Source organism: Agelaius tricolor, unplaced genomic scaffold, assembly GCF_023055355.1.
Source record: "Agelaius tricolor isolate 1412-34295 unplaced genomic scaffold, bAgeTri1.0.p SCAF_1, whole genome shotgun sequence".
Lineage (NCBI taxonomy): Eukaryota > Metazoa > Chordata > Aves > Passeriformes > Icteridae > Agelaius > Agelaius tricolor.
Genome location: NW_027269261.1, coordinates 16623767 through 16642046, shown reverse-complemented (window position 1 = coordinate 16642046; position 18280 = coordinate 16623767).

The following is an 18280-nucleotide window of genomic DNA, read 5'->3' as shown; positions in this document are numbered from 1 at the left end:
TTTGCTTCTCTTTTCGTGTCCCAGGATGCATAAGGATGCCCACCTTTCCTTGTGCATATTCAGCAAGGAATGTATGACAACAGAAATGATGAACCTGACATGATAGCAGAGGTGACTTGCAAAGCACTTAGTAAAGATGCAATGAGATGGATGCTACCAAACCCAGTACTGTCCTATTTATCTCATGTACCAAGGTGCAGGGGAAGGGCAGGTCCTCTGTAGGTCAGCACTCTGTAGGTTACTCTGTTCTGAATTGCCCCAAGTTCATTTTTACTCTGAAGTGCCACGTAATATTATTTTTATTTAGCCTGGTACATCACCCTCATAAAAATGAATGGGTTTTATTTCTGTGTGGAAACACCAAATGACTTTCTCAATGAAGATTTTGGGCATAAATTTAAAATGCAAGGAAGCTGAGAAGCAACACGGTGGTGTTCACTCACTTGAACAGAAGAGATGAACATAATGGTGCAATTGCAAAATAACTGCATATCATCAAGTCTTTCCTAAATTCACTGCACCCAGCATGGAGCAATTAAAAAACTGGCAATATCTCTTTTTTCTGAGTGGCAGTGACACATCCTCCCCAGTTAACCCCTGGAGGCAGGGCCTCAACAGGTGAATGAAGAGGAAACAAAGTTTCAGACAGCCACAGTGGGATCAAGGACGGACAAGGAGGAGAAAAGAGGGGATCTCACATGACAGAAGTGCTTTCCTGGAATATTTCAGGATGATCCAGTGGTCATCATGATAAGTAGGAAACCCTCCAGTCATCAAAACTTCCTAGCCATAATTGCAGGCTCCTGTGCAAAGTTCCTAGGAGGGTGTGAACTGGAGCAGTGTGGTAGAAGTGCCTGGAATAACACTGGTGGACACTGGCTGAAATACTGGCCTGCAGCTGAAGTCCTGGTGACAGTGAACTGGTCTTCTTATTCATTTACCCTTCTCACCTAATTATGTTTATTTCTATTCCTTTAAGCATGTAGTGTGTTTAGTTTCCCTGTGCACATTCTTTATTTAAAAAAAGAAGAGTTCAACCTCTAGTCCTCTGTAATGTTAGTATTAAGAAAATTGGATAATGCTTCAAGGACTGAGTCAAGACAAGAGTCTACTCCATGCCTCTCATTCTGCCAAAGTTTGGTTGGAATGGTTCATTGTAAGGTTAAATTACCAGGGAAATTTCTTTGTGCTGGGATGGTTGCCTGTTGTCAGCTTGAAGAAGAATATTTGGAGGGGGAAGGTAAATAGAAGACTGAAGCAGACTACTATGTTATATTTCTTTGTGCAGTTCATGGTTAACTTGAATTTTTTGGTGGGGTGTGTATTTTTTGTGAGGTGTATATCTGAAAATATTTGGTTGACATCGTGGAAGATCCAGAGCAAGATCAATTCTATGCCACTGTTTACAGATCTGCCCCTAATGGGCACAAGGGAGGCTGGCTGCTCAGAGTAGGATTGTTAGACTCTGCCACGAGGAAAATTTTTAGCTATTATTTGAACATACGTATGAAGCTCTTCACTTTTATGTGAAGAGTGAAGTGAAACACATGGAGTTGCACCTGAATCAGCTGTGAAAACAATCATAGATTGAACTTCTTTCCATTCCAGGGAGGGAGTGTGTCCTGTGGCTTGCAGGATTACAGTTCCAGGTTTTAGTTACAGGTTTAGGTCCAGGTTTCTAATGAAGTATCTGAGCACAGCTATTCAGGACTTGCTTTCTCTGATGGGTAAGAAGGTGTGTCTTTATGCATTACCCTGGCAGTCTGTAGCTGATCTACAACTCAAGTTATCATTTGCTTCTTATGTGGTGTGCAAAAAAAAAAAAAGCATGCCACAGAGTTAACTTCCTAAATTCACTGATTTGCTTTATTAGACTACTGCAATTTTTAACATCAAATCTCAGTGTTCTTAGTAATGACTCATTAAGTCTTCACTGTGCCACATTATGTCCAAGCAGGGCGATGTCTTTGGTTGGCAATCAGCTAGTTACAAGAAGAGAAAATTTTATCACTTTTATCTCAGGAAAAAAATACCATCATCTGCTCCAAACTCAAATACATAGAAATAGATTTTACCAACATTTTTACAAGTTGGGGATAGATGGAAAAGAAGAAGAAAAAAGAACATCAGAAGGAGTAGAGCAAGTTTCACAATTTATAAAATCATTGTGGCTTATTAATAATAAAATAGTATTATATAATTTAAATGTAATTATATAATAGTACAATATTAAGGGGTTGGAATGGACCTTGAAGATACCCAGTCTCCACTCCCCTGACGTGCAGAGACACGTCCCACTAGAAAAGGTTGCTCAAGGCTTATCCAACCTGGCTTTGAACATTGCCAGGGTTGGGACACCCATAGCCTCCCTAGGTAACCTGTATGTGTATATATACATATATATAGATATAGATATATAGATATATAAAACTTATGTATATTATGCTTTTCAAGTTCAATTCAAATATATGAGGCATAACTGTTGATATTAGGAAAAATATTAGAAAAAATATTGTTGTGAAACACTGCAGGAATTTAAAATAAAGCATGGAATAGATTTTTCAATTAAGTCTCCCTCCTCAGAAGCTCATCTAGATTTAGAAAGAATTTGATCAGTAAGAAATATGCCTGAAAGCACTGAAATTCCAGTCCCCTGCTTCCCAAAGGAGACAGAAATTAAAATAGATGAAGACTTTCACTCAGAAATGGTCTTGCTCTGGTCCTTATGACAGTTACGAAGCCCTGCTTTCTGTGTGAGTGAGGCCAATGTGGTTATCCTGAAAATCTGAATGTGATTTTAATTATAGCTTTTATTATTGGAGCAGCTGTAACCAAGATTTTAACAGTCAATTATATATGGAGCTTTATTGGCAAAGGGTGTTTAATATTAAACAATCATTGCTAACCATGAACATACCTGATACAATAATGAACTTTATTTGAAAGATCAGCAAGAGATAAAGGAGATAAAGGAGTTAAATTTAGCTGTACAGTCTGTAACAATAGCATGAGGGAATACTGTGAATTCATTTTATTTGGAAACAGAAACCTCTGGATGTTGTTAGATTATCTTTTTGAGAGCATAAAGTAAATGTTTGGTAACCAGAGATTTGTATTGCTAGAGAGAATCACTTTCACTAAAGCTACAGTAACCAAATGTTTAAATGTGCAAGGCTGAACTGTCAAAGCATGTAACAACATCTTTAAATAAAATGGAAGCAGCCAGAGCTGCCTCTATCTGTGTCCTCCTCTGACAACTGCTTAAGGTTCAATTCTGTTCCTATTGAAGTCAGAGAAGAATCTCCTGGTAACCTGAAATGATTCATGACACAGACCTTACCAGGGAAAAAAAGTCTTGAAGCACCAAGAGAAGTGTGCTGCTGTCCCCCAGAACGTGAGTTATTTATACCTGTGCTAAGCAATGCTGCCAGGCCACGGCATTCATAATTGTGCCTTCAGCCACTTGCAAGCACCGTGTCAAAGACAAAAGCCTTAATCTCTTCTCAGGAGATTTTTTTTTCAATCTTTGTGTTCTAAGTCACTGGACAGCTTTAACAGCTATAATACTTAGGTTTTCAGCTTAACTAAAGGCTCAGAAAACCTCTTACACTATTTTTAGGTTTTTTTAATTAAAGGCGACAATCTGTGATAATCAACATTAGGCTAACAAATCAAAAGAGCTTGTGTGGCAAAACCTGCCCCAATCTCACAGCTGTGAAGCACTGAGAAAGTAACTGCTGGCTGGGCTGTTTGCCTGGTATAGCAGGGTTTGGGGTTTTTTAATTTTAAATTTATATTTGTGTCAATGGCCTGTTTGGTCTAAAGCAGGAGTCCTGCTGCAAGCAAGGAGGCAGGATGTTAAGTGGCTGTGAAATGCAGGGACAAGGCAGGCTGCACCCATCCTGCAGACCACACTTCCACACTGGCAGGAGAACAAGCTCCATCTCCTCTTTTCAGTCCCATTTTTTTGATTCTCAGACACTAAACTAGGAGACGGCATTTTTTATTTATATTTGTGCCAGAGTCTTTCTCCTCAGTCCCATGCTCCTTTGCATTGCTCCTGTTTGGGCCTGGTGTTCTGCAAACAATGTTCTTGTCAGTGTGTAGGCTGAAATACTCCAACCAGAGCTCCCTCCCACTTCTCCATTTCCAAAATGCAGTTCAAATTCCTAATTGGGTAACCTGAACTTCTCTCTAATCTGCATGTCAGTGTGCATGGATGTAATGGACATGTCAGTGCTGTGTACACTAACACTTTTAAATCATATAATGAGCCTGTTCACTAGAAGAATAAATACACAATTTATTTATTTATTCAGTGCAATTTAACTGCAAACGGGGGGATACTGAGAGGAATGTTGAGTGAAAGGTTATCTACTATGTAAAAGCTGTTCTTTCCTTTTGCCGATTTTGGGGGTGATCTGTAGCACTAGAATTTTCCTTAATTTTGAGAACGGTTTGTCTAACTATTTGAGTGGTAGGGGGAGAGGAAAAGAAATTGAGAGAAGTTCTTTTTGCAAGCACTTTTCAATTCTTAAGAGGCTTTTGTGCTGCCTGTGCAAGCCTACAATTGGATATTGCAGAATACAGTGCTTTTAAGCAGAGAAAAGGATTATGAAAAAACCCCAAAGGTGTGAAATATAACAAAAGGCAGTGTTTGGAATTGCACTGTTAGGAGAGACAGCTGAAGTCAATGGGAGCTTGAGCCATGAAAGCACAGCGGGACCATACCATATATAGGAAAGCACAATCTGTCAAAATTAAGTATGTAGTTTGTGGTATGCTTTTTGTTTGAAATAACATATTACCTCCTATTTATAGTAAAGCAGACTAAACAGTTCTATATGCCTGCATTTAAGATTTTCAGACAGAGAGTAAGGATACCTTTTTCCTGGAAATTGTAGAGTCAGAGCTCAGAATTGTTAGCAGTGATAAATGAATACCTGTGATTTTAAGTCATATAAATCTCAAGCTTCTGCTTACATAGCTCTGCTCTGTCTGCAGTATTGGCTGCAGCTGAATTTCACTGCTGGAGGACTACTAGGAAACAAATGAACTTGCAATGCATAGTATCTTAAAGGAAACTATAAATGGGATAGGTCAAGGACTAGGCATGTAAGCGACAGGAAAAAAAATCTTCCTTTTAGTTTATACAACTCCTGCTTCCATGTCTGTGCACATTCCTAATAAGGAATAGTAACTTTTCAAGGCACTAGGCCTGTACATATTTCCTGACCTTATAATTCTCACAGTTCTAGACATTCCAAGGTAGGGGGTCATTCAGACAGAGTTGTAATTTCTTGTGCATATTTATTTCCAAAGTATCTTTTGCATAGTTTCCCAGTGAAATCATGTGCTAGGGCTGGGGAATGCTAAATAGGTTATTTTTCAAGCTTGCATATAAAGGGCCTGTCAAAGTTCACTCTTTCAGACTTACCAAGTAAAAGTGATGAAGCCAAGGCATGATGTTTGTAGCTTGTCCTTCCTAACCCCTCTGCAAGCTGCGCTCCAACCTTCCAACAGGGCATGATGTCAGAGGGTTAAGGAGCTCTGGTTTTGTTATCGGTGAGGATTTTAATAATCATAAAAGTCTTGAAAGCATGCATGGCTCAAGGGGAGTTTGATATGGACCTTCTCTAAAACCTACATTTTGTTAACCCTCTTCTGCTAGGTTTGTGCTCCTTTTTCTTCTTATTGTGTAAATAAAAACAGAACAAACTTTAGGAGGGAAAAGGTTGCAGAAGCTCAGCCTTTCTCGTAATAACCTTAACTGTTTGTGAAAGCACATTTTGAATTCATTTTCCCAGTCCTTCAAGAGACACATACTTCTTTTTTTGAAATAGTTATATTTATCTGATCAAAGAATTAGATACACCAGGGATCGGCCAAGACCTCATGAATTTTGAATATTCATTTCTCATAATCCATTGGCCAAGCAGCAACTAGAAGTTATCTACTCTCTGAAAGAGGTTTACACAAGGTATTTGGCTATTTTCTAAAACAAGAGTTTTGGGGGAGTTTTTAGACTCTGCTAAAAGTCTTGCAGATATTGTGTTTGTCAAGGAGACGCTGAACTTGAGCTGGAAGAGATTGCCCATAGTGCTGTGTGTGCCTTGCTTAAAGCATCTGTAAGGAAAGTTAATCAGACCTCAGCTTTTATCTAGGGGTGTCTAACTAATCTAAATTGAAATGTGGGTACTTTCCTTCTGAACTCAAAATGTGTGCAATAATTTTGGGACTGAAGGTTTCAAGCTCTTGTTGAAAAGCAAGTGTAGACTTTGTGCTTACAAGAATTCCTGGGGAAAAAAATAAAACATTTCCTAAGATTTTGAAAAGGATGACAAGGGGAAGATCCTGTGGAAATTTGGATTGTTCTCACAGATTGCTGGTGACAGTAAGTAACATTCTATAAAGCTCCAGTTAGGCTGCAAATGACATATGGAGACAATTTCTGCCTCATCTATATTTACCTTTCCCTTTGATCTAATGGGAACAGTGCATGGATACTGAGACAGAGCTTGCTCTGCAGTATGCTGTTTGGTTTTGTGCATGGGAAGAAGTTTGGAATAACTAGGTTGACACACACACTGCTGTAACTGAGAGGGTAAGATGGTGCAATGAGCCTGATTTAGGCACATGGAGGGACAGCTACAAGGTGATGTGAGTGAAATGTATTAAGTGCTGCCTTTTGCCTTTATCATCAGAGAATCACTGAAATGTAAGACTGGAAGGAAACTCCATAAGCCATATATTCTCTTCTCCTGCTCAAAGGCAAGATCAATTATACAGCCATCCCTGGCAGCCATTTAAGTAAAATATTACTGGAATGAAGAGATATTCTTTATATTTAGAAGGGGTAATACTGCCAGCGCAGTGAGTTTCTTACCTTCTGAAAAAAAAAAAAAAGAAAGGAAAAAAAGAAAAAAAAAACATAAAAGAGAGGTTATTGCAGCTCCCTAAGAGTTATCATTCAAATTAGCTTGGATGATTTGCTTGGGATCATTGGAGAAGCCTGACTAGAAGAGATAAGTGGAATGTAAGACAGGATATGTGGAGGCAAAAAATAAGGAGATATGATCATAGTAAGGCAAAGGAACAGGTTGAACAGGCTTCCAGTTGAGCTGGTGAGCTCCAAAGGCAATATTCAGGTAACAACCGAGTAAGCATGTGGAATTCAAAAATAAAAAGAGCTGTGGGTTGTATCTCTGAGCTTTGAATTACTTAGTGACTCTTTCAAAGATTAGAAGTGAAAGGTTTGCCCCCCTTTAATTACTATCAGAGATGTGTGTGTGTGTGTGTGTGTGTGTGTTTGCTCACAGCACTGTTTTTATTCGTCCTGGAAAAAAGACACAATAATTTTAGTGTTCTTTCAAAAAATAAGTTTTAAAGTTTTTAAATGAGAGAGAGAGCAAACAGCATGTGCACTTCACATCTATAGGGATCCTACTTGCGTCAGCTGTAGTCGTACCACTCCCTAACTTACTTGCAATTTATTTTATAAAGCCAGCCCACTTCATTTGACTTTTGTCAGAGCTGCAGTTTTCTCTGCTGTACTTTTAAGTGTAAACACTGCAATTATTTTCATAATGTTATTGGTCATTTATTTTATCAATCTAATATTCTTATATTATGAATCTTACAACCACTATTAACTGTTTTGGGTCATTTCATATTTGTACCCCAGAAAACTGCTCCCAGTGTTATAACTTATTGGTCATAATCAATTAGGGACGTTTTTAGACTATGGCAGTCTTATATAAATACGCTGGCAAAGTTCACCTCCTATGATTTCTGACAATTAAATTGTTCTGTCACTTTGGGACCTTCATTAATCTCAACTTGTCATCCTTGTTTATGCAGGTTATAATGGCCTGTGTGTGTAAGTGAAATGAGATGCTAAAAGCCCTTGGCTGTTTAACTCTTTGATGAAAGTCAAGCAGGAATATGATGTTGAAGGGAAAAACTGGGGCTTTTTTTCATCCCCCAAAATAGCACTGTGGAAATGATTGCACTGTTTAACAAATTGCTTTCAAATAAGTCAAGGAAGAGTTTCACAGAGGGGTGAAGGAAACAGTTGACTGTTATCACAGTCCTTTATGTGTCTGCGTGAGTACACATAAAGACATGGCAATGCAGATTATTTTCTCTTCCAGGAAAGCGGTTCTGAAGACATCATGTCCCAGCAGAGGAATCTAATGAGCAGACATTTTAAGATAACCTTGCAGGATCAGTGTGTTTCAGGTCTCCAAAGTCTCTGGAAACTCAGAGATTTGAGTATTATTATAATTATTATTATTATTACTATTATTAGGCATTTTTTGGGGGTAATTCTGGCAGACTGATTACTTGAGACTGCCACAGGCACAATTCTGAGGCCTTTGAGAAGCGAAAGTCCGTTTAAAGAATTTAATTTACTAATTAAGTTCCTGGAGGAGTTAATAATTTTCTTCTTTCCTAAATTATCTCCTAGAATTTGAGGACCTGCTCTGTGATGACTCCAAATTCAGATGGTGGTTTACTGTCTTCTGCCCTTTCCTTCATCTTTTAAGAAGGTCTTAAAGGACATTTTAGAGTGGTCACTCTATGGCAGCAGCATTGTTACTTGTATCATTGTCAGGCAGAATTCCTCAGCGATCCTTCATTTGGAGTGGCCTCTGACTTTACAGCCCTCTGAATTGTCATCACATCCTCACCTGGCACCATGCATCAAAGATGCAGGTACCTCTTATTCCATGAGTTTGTGACACCTAGTGTTTCCTCTTGGGCAAGTGCCTACTGAAATTGAAACCTAACCTTAACAGATCTTTATTCTTATTTGCAATTTAAAGTGAGGGGCCAGGTGAAAGCAAACAGTGCAGTGTCTTGTGCTGACAAAGCTGGAGATGGAGCACAGGTCTCCCTGACCTGCTCTGAGCCTCTATCCATTCACAGCTGGCCAAGGTTAAAAAATAGGAATAGTCTGGGAGTTATCCATCTCAAATCTAAAAGGAGTGTAATGATATGCTATTCTCTGCACCCTGAGAAACATACGAGTGACATCTTCTCTCAGAGTACTAATTACCATAATTCTTAGACCAGAGAGAGATCCAGAACACTGCACAAATTATCACCCAATATCTTTAATAAATGTGGATAGTAAGTTACTTGCAAAGGTGCTGGTTAATAATCTGGAACACATATTCCCAGACCTAATTCATTTCAGTCAGGTGGGATTTATTAAGAATTGTACTGTCATGCAGTAGTCTGAGGCAACTTTTCAGTACAGTTACTTCACAGACCAGCAAAGGAGAAATACGAAACAGAAACAAACTGGTTCTGACTTTTGCAAATGTTGGTCTATGAACATCTCTTTGACACTGTGCATTAAATCCAGCAGCATCCATCAATCTGTTGTAAAAATGCTGATGCCGGTGAGTTAATGGCTAGGTTTCCTAACAGCTAAGTTACAAAAAGGAGAAATGGTAGAGCTGCTCCCCCATTTCTATTTGATCCAGAGTTCACATCATAACTGTGTTTCTCTTTTTGTTCATGAGATTAATTTATAAAGAAAACCAAATCCCTTGTGCCTTGAGGATGTCCATTTTGGATGTGGCTGCCTTTCCTTCTGCCTAGAGAGGAAACAAAGTGATGGTCTCCTACCAAAGATGCATCAGTGTGTATGCCTAAAGTTCAGCAGGATAAATGCAAGTCTTAGAGGCAATCTGCCAGATGTTATTTGTCGAAGCTGCCTCTAGGCTGCTCTGAAGCATACCAACACATATGTCAGGGCAGAATGAGAGTCAGGGCAACTTTCCAATTTTTCTTGCTCCCAGAGGCTCTCCAGGGGAAGCTAAGTTTAGGAATAGAGAAACAAAGACCATGAAAATGAGATTGATGCAGGGTCTAATGCTGTGACAACTATAGAGCGTCATATATGTAATTTTACAAATTTTGAACACAAAACAATAAAGGTGTCTTTCTAAATACTTTGGTGTGTGGTGAAGGGGCATAAATCAGATGCAAATACTAGTGACATCATTGCTACTTCTAATTCTGATCATATACTTAGGGAATGATGTAAGGCTTTAACAGGCCTTTTGAAATAGAATTTTTAGAAGGTACATTGGATTTTACTCAGGGTCATTCTAAGAAAATCTAGAGTCTAGCCCATTCATTTCCACCCCTTGCCTTTGTGCATACATGTAAAATAAACAGACCAAAATATACATAGTACTGGTAGCAAAATAAGTGGTTGATGCTATGAAAGGAAAAAAAAAATTGCCCAAATAAACATAACATGGTAGTGAAACACTGTTCTTGAAGTAACAACCTGCAAAGATGCCATTGCTTATATTCTTACATTACATCCTTCCATGAACAGACAGTTTACTTAGACTGCTATCTATGAGGAAAGTCTATTTTTAGCATGTTTGTGCATTGGCCAGCATAGCCAGATGCTGGTGCCTAATACTTGTGTATTGAAAGTGAAAAGACAGAACTTACTGTAGTTTAAGAAGGGAACTCTCAAAAAAGTTTACTATACTATGCAAAGGGTGCCTCTTTAGTCCTTAACCTCCATTTCTTTGCAATAAGATATAGCATTAAAGAGATGACAGTGATGTATTTGTTATCCTGCCTGATAGTCTTGCATTTTTTTTCACCTCCTCTTGCAGTTTTACCTTTCTAACATTCTCCATCTTAATATTTGCATCAGACACTTTTGGTAGTATGTAAATTACGTCTAGTACATAATTATGCACAGCCGCAGGGTTGCATAAATAAATTTTCATCAATTTTGCATGTCAACCCTGAAATGAGTACACCTGTACTAGATCAAGACCTGGAAACTGATTACTTGCACCAGGACCACTTAGCTCAGGTGGGATTCTACACTGAGCTCTCCCACTCGCAGAACCTGGTCAGTCACATCTGCACAATACTGTGACATCCTATAGATATGTACGGAGGGATGTCAGAAAACCAAAAGTGGTGGCAGAGAGTGGAGCTCAGTGGTGGTACTCTTAGGAAGAGAAGTGGGGTCAGCTGAAGATGGACACTTGAAGCTTTGACTCAATTCACTTTTCCCTGTGAAACTCAGAAATTTACTTAATGAGAATATTTTTTAAATGATTTTCAAAACTGAATTTGTATGAACAATGTCTTTGATGAAAAATGGGGATTTTCATGTTTAGTTTCCTTAGAAGCAGTTTTCCAGTATTCATTCAGCATGTTTTAATGAATATTCCCACTTTTAAAATTAATTTCTGAAACATTTTGTAGATTAATTTGGAGAGAAGAAAAAAATATAACTCATAAGTAATTTATTTCTCGATTACAGCCATCTCATATCCTCTGTGTGTATAAATCAGTTCAGTTTAGCAATACCAATTAAACAAACTGTAGCTTTTAAAACCTCAAAATATCTTTAAATGAAATGAAATATTTATTTTTTTTAAATGAGCAATCTCACACAATTAATTAGCTTGAAGTTTTGCATAATAACTGAAATACAGGGACATAGGACATACAGAGGCTAGATACTATGGATATCAAAGTGAGTGTGTGTGTGGATGTGTGTGTATGTGGGCACTCACATATCTTTGTATACCCAGCACACACTTCTGGATCCCTACATGTAAAAACACATAAGCATGTACATGCATATTTACACGTGCCTAAAATCACTCATGGAACTACTGGTGACTACCTCTCCAGGCAAATAAAGCTCATAAATTGACACATTTTGCTTAATCTGTATGTAAAGCGTGTTACACATCACTGTTACAATGCAGACATCTTAACTTTAAATGAGACGAAAACAAACATAAAATTAGCACTTTAGGGAACCCCCTACCACTCAATTTGTGTTGGGTTTAACACCTTCTTTTTTATATATCCTTCTACATAAACAGTTTTATATCAGCCCTTTATATGGTGCCTTCAAAGAATTAAATGTTGAGCTGTTTAAAAGCACTAATTAGCAGCTTTAATACAAAGGGGAGCATAGTTATTAGTAAAATCTTGTAAATCTAGAATACCCTTTGGGCCCCATCATTTGTGTGTGAAATAACTCAATAAAAATATTATATTGTTAATCACAAAAACCTTCAAGGGAAATACTAAATCTGGGAAGAAATATAAACTGTACCTTACAGAACAAAGGAAGGAAAGTGACCGTCCACATTAAAGCAAAGCCATAAAACCCCAAAAAGAATATATTCATTGATAAAGTGCAGCTTGTTTCCTAGTAAGGGGTTTGCAATCTGTAACCTTATGCACATACAACAACAAACATGCATTAATGGTGTTTAGTTTAAACACAGCTAGTGACATATTTATTAAATTAGCACTTCATTCCTTTCACTAATGTGCAAAAAATAACAGGGCTTTTGGAAAAGGTAGCTTTTGGTAGTGGTAAGATAATCTTTGAATCTGTAGTTATTTTGGCACAATGCAAATTATACACACGCACACACACACACACACACACACACATACATATGTGCATATATGTATTATTAGAGATGTTAATAAAGGCATTGTATCAATCTCACCCAGATTTTCTTTCTAGATAAATAAAAGTACCTTTAATTTTATTTGATACATTGAAATTATGCTTGACAATGCTGAGTTCTACTTCTTTCAGTACTTCACACATGGTTTATGTAAATACTTAATATTTATAGTGCAAGTAAATAATTACTTGTTTAGTAATTAAATTTAAGTAACATTTATTTAAACATTTAAAAATTACACTTATTCCAACATTATTAAGGAAGTAGTGTTTCTAATTTGTACAATGTAATGGAGCTGAGTGGCACTAGGTGAAAGAAGAAACCTCCACAAACGTGGAGAAAGTCTTTTGATTGACAACTAATGCTTAAAACATAAAATCCTAAGAATTGCAGAATTTAGAAATGCTAAAAAATGACACAGAACATTGCTTTTTGTTGGTAATAGGCTATTTCTTGAGATAGAGCAAAAGACTTTCACCTTAAAAAATCTAACTTTATGCCAGTGCTCCACTGAAAGGTGTTTGACCAGTACTTTTAATTTTAAATTTCAAGGGAAGAATTCTGGGGTAATTTAACCTTCTGAAATTATTATTATAACATTTTTATATGCCATCATGCAGTATCAACATTTTTATCCAGTATAATTCTTCCCCTCACATTTCCTAGGGAAAAGATTGAAAGGGGGCAGAGGGGGGAGCTCGCCTGGCATATTTTAACCAGTATCATCATAATGATTATTTCCTGATCTTAGTGATAGTGGATTTTATATTTTTTAATAGGAAAATTAAAGAAGCATAGTTTCTAATATTTCAGGACAATTTTATGTAGTAATTTCCTCACAATGAGCAATGTCTATCCTTTCTGGCCATGGGCTACTATGAGAAACAGATTTATTCAAAATCCCAGTATATTTGCTGTGACTATATTTTTAATGTATTTCTCTAACATGAAAGAGCTGGCCAGAGCTTAAACTTTTTTCTTTTAGTATGTCAAGTTTTGCTTTTTACGGTGTTTTATGTTACAACCTAATTAGTATCTTACAGTGCCCTTACATGTACTTGGGGTGTTGGGTTTCACTAAATACACTGAACGTTTTATTTTGGGGGACCTCCGTGACACACTCTAAGCAGTTTTAGGCAGGCTAAGAATATGTTTCCAGTCAATCAAGCCCCTAGAGATAGGTTATCCACCTCTGGCTAATGCACTGCTATAAAACCTTCACCGGTTCTGACTGCGTGATACAGTCTGTTATTAAACTCCTAACTGTGCGCGGCCGCAGGATTCAGAAGGGGGGAGGGACACAATTATTTCCAGTACTTCATAAAGCCTACTTCAACAAATTATATGAAGATTAACTAATAGCAGCCTCAGCATTGGATGGCTGGCCAAATTAGGTATGACTTATCAGACGGGTGCTTCATGGGCTGCTCTTTAGAGCCTGCCTTTGCAGAGAGGGTCTTTTAATGGATGATGAACCAGGTCTGCTGTAACAATAGAGAGATCAAGCAAACGGTGCTTTGAGCTCCTCTGCACACTGAGCCACTTCGGAAAGCCAGTGAGGTCTCTGAGTGCTGGCAGTTTTCCTGCTGAGGATTAAATGTGCCTGCACAAAGCTGGGATATCCCACAAATCAAAAGCAGCGGGAAAGGAGAATGGGCAAGCGATGGGAAGCACAGTCCAGAGCACCATGATGGATTAGGGAAAGGGCCTTGTGAATGCTCCCTTTTTGTGAAGGGGAGATAATCCGTCAATCTCAACAGGGCAATCCTGTCAGACTATACCACGCTGGAATCCCCGGCATCCTCTTTGGTTTTTTATCTATCCTGTGGAGGGCACCAGCATTCAATGGCATTTTTTACCCTGGGCATTTGACAAGGGGCTGAGGAGGGATATGGGGTATGTCTTGGAAAGGAACTATCTTTTGGCCTCTCTGCAAAATTGCTGTATTATCTTCCATCTTTAGAGGGCTGGGGAAAAGCCGGTCCAGGATGTTTTGGAAAGGCTGGCATCTCTAACCTTGCAGTAATAAAATGCAAGATACATTTTTCATGGTTAAAATATCTTAAGATTCAGACAGGGCAAGATTAGTCCAGTGCCATGCAGGTAGAGCACTTGCTGGGACAGAAGGGCTTCCCAGGAGGAAAACCTAGGAAGGTCTAGACTTAAGCGGAGTTTATGTTTAACCATGAAGGGATCACCCTGCTCTCTCTACAAAGACCTTTCATTTCCATCTGGAATGAGTATACGATAACCTAGTCAGACCAGCCTCTCAGTCACCAATCAAAACACTGACTCTTGACATTTGCCTAATTATCTTTTCTCATCATTAGTCATCTCTTGAAGTCTTTGCTTCATTCAGATGCCAGGTATTTCCGAAATTAATCATGTCATTGAAGGCGGCATCTTTTCATGTAAATGGACTTTATTATCTGGATCGAAAAGCTCCCCCCCCTCTCCTCCTTTGAGCTGCAAAAGCCCATTTGTAGTGAAAGTGTCTGAAATCTGACATGCTGCCTCCTCAAGAAAGATTCGTAGTGGTGACCTCCCAGCAAGAGCTAAGCATCCGTCACTGGAGTGCGTGTGTGTGCTGCTTGCACCCTTGGGCTGGATGCATGCTAATTTGCCCCATTGTTTCAGGGTGAGTGGCTTTCCAGCACTTCTAAACAAAGCCTTTTTGCATAAGCTTCTGTGTGTACAATCATTTTACGTTCACATCATTCCATCATCCTATGTCTATTCCTGATACAAGAGGGGATGGAAATGTCTTTGTTTTCTTGTTACACTAGGGATTACAGGCTGGATTTAGCACGTTAGCAAGGCCACTCCTCTTTCATTAAATCCCACTTGACAAATGTTTGGGGCCATAGGATTGATCAGCCCATCGCACTGCTCATCCTGGCTTTAACTTTCAAAGGGGTACTGTCTTCAAACCATGTTGATTCAACAAGAAACCAATCCACAGTAAATTACTGTGCATGCAGAGTATTGCAGGGATGGATGAAGAAGTAAAAATGACAGGCATACTCTTTGGACTTATCAAGGCCTTGGTAGAAGAATGAAGAAGAATTTTGCTCATTAGACTCATATTTTAATGAATTCTATGATGGGCAGGATTAAGAGCAGATCAGCACTGATAATGCAGTTCTTCATTTTGGATATTTCATTTTCAAAGTTTGTGATGATGCATATAACAACTCCTTTCAAAAACACCCTGCCATTTTATACCCATTGAGCTTCCCTCTGGGGCCATCTGAGGACATCATTATTAATTGTTGGCAAGCTCTATGCTCAGATTTAAGAAGTTAAACTTCTGAGTAAAAGGTAGAAGTGGAAGATTTTCTCTGTGGATATGTACTTACACTGTAAGGTACTAAAACCTTAAGGTCACTGGTTTTTATCATTGGCAATGATCTGAAAGGATCAATAAATTTATTAGAAAATTTTAAGTGTTGTGTACCATGTGAGAGTCATGTTCTGTATTCCCTGTTTTTCCTGGTAACCGTTTAAAAACATGAACAGACCAAAAGCTAGGATTTTTTAATTACAGGCAGTTACACATCATTGACAATAGCTACAAGTGTTTAGACATAATGTATAGATTTTTGATTTGTGGATGCTAAAGGCAAAAAGAAGCAAGGCCATTACCTAGCTTGCTTCTCTGCCTAGTAAAGGCCACAGGACTCCTTGAAGGTTTTTTATATTGCTCTATATCTCAGCAGACCTTCTAACTATCCTCATGGCAAAGCCACCACAATATTCAGTAAATTGCTCACATTGCTAAGCACTCTCATAGTTAAAAAAATTCCCCTTAATTTTTGGCATGAATTCATCTAGCTTTGACCTCTAGATGTTAGATCTTGTTTTACGTACGTCTTTGTTAAACTGAAGAGCTCTCCATCAAATTCTGTTTCTTCTGAAGGTCCTTGTATACTGTGGTCAAGGCAATCCTTAACCTTTTCTCTATTAAGCTAAACAGTCTGAGCTTCTTGAGCCTCTCACAATTGTTTTCTAATCCTCACAGTGTTTTCAAGTCCTTTAGCCATTCCCTTGGCTCCTCTCTCTAATTTATCAAAAACCTCTTTAAACATAGGCACAAGAATGATTCCATTAGTGGTCACAACAGTGCCACAGAAAAGATAATATAACTCAGGCTTCCCCTTGCGTACATATCCTAAGGACTGAAGTTACCCTCCCAGCTACAGAGCCAAAATGTAGCTGTCCAGCCACCATCCTGCCATGTTCCTTCTGGAGCCATTTCATTCCAGAAGAGAGTCATCCCCTTCTGTAACTATTCCCTGGACTCTGTTTACCCAAAGTTACCATTTTACACTTCCCCTGGCTCGTCGTTGTCTTTGTGTATGTGTCCTGTTGTCGCTACTTACAGCCTTCCCAGTCTATGTGAGTGACAACTTCATGCTTTCTAACAGCTGTTGAAGATGTTGAACAGCACCCATCCACTCAAGAAATAATGATTAATTCCCAAATTCTCAATAAACATTCCCTACACAGAGTGAAAGAATACCAGCTGCCCTCCCGCTCCTGCCTTGCTAAGAAACTTGTGCACTACAAAGCACAAAGAGGCAATACCCTTATCTCTGCCTGGCACCTCATGTGTCATGCCCACTTTGGTGTGGGATTTTTCATTCTCTTTTTTTTTGTCCGTCCTGAGAAAGTACTTATACCTCATTCAGAGACAAGAGAATGGGAAGCTATCACCTCTATCAAGGAAGAGTTAAAACTCTTGTCTGTCTGATAAAAGGATGTGTGCTAAAGCCAAGACAGAATTCACCAAGTGAAAGCCATTTATAGGCAGAGTAATACTTGCTTCTTTAAATTTAGATTTGCTGTTTTGTAAAGGGTTGCTGCAGCTTTCTGAGATTGACAGGTTGCTTGGTTTTTATCATTAATTATTAACATTAATTTATTGTTAATTATCATGTCATTATTGCTGTGGTACAATTTCAGTAATAAAGCGATGGGCAGAGTATGAGTAAAAGTATAGGCTTGTCCTAAGGAACAGTAAGAAGGCTTTTTCAAAAAGTATTAAAAAATAAATCCTCACTAGTTTTAAATTATTTATCACTATCAATACATTTAAATGGATTTCCCTGTACTAGCCATAACATATATTTTTCTCAATAGTTTTCAGTAGTTCTGGGAACTGTTTTTCACAAAAATGTCTAATTGTTACAATTGGTAATTAAATTTATTTATTATGTTTTGCTGTTGCTGAAGGAGCTCTTCATGCCTTTGACATGCTTTCTTGTACACTCTCACCAAAGATGAATGGAGGTATAATTAAATTCAAAAAAAAACTGTCGATGTTGACATTGTTTCTTTTTCATGGTGCATTTTGTAACCATCTCTGATTTTTGTCCAATTTAAAATTTATTTAATTTGTTTTCTATTTCGTAGTTTTTGAACATACTTTTTTTTTTGCCTTGGTGTCCTCTACCCCCTCATTTTTTTTTAATTCATTCCCATCCACAAATTGTCATTTGTATTCTGATAACTTTTCGAGAAATCTTGCAAAACGTCAGCTCCAGAGTTTTCCTTTGCCTTTTTAGACAAAATTTCTTATTTCCATATTGAAATTTGAAAAAAATGGTGCAGTGAAAAAGAGAAGGTGAAATGAACAAGGGGAGAAGAATTTTCCACCCCAAATAAAACTATATTTTTGGTTGCAAAATATGAAGGGAATAGAAAAAAAAAAAAGAGAGAAATAGGGAAAGGGAATTTTAAAACTTTCAGTTCTGATGGAAAAAAAATTTGAAGTTTTTAACAAA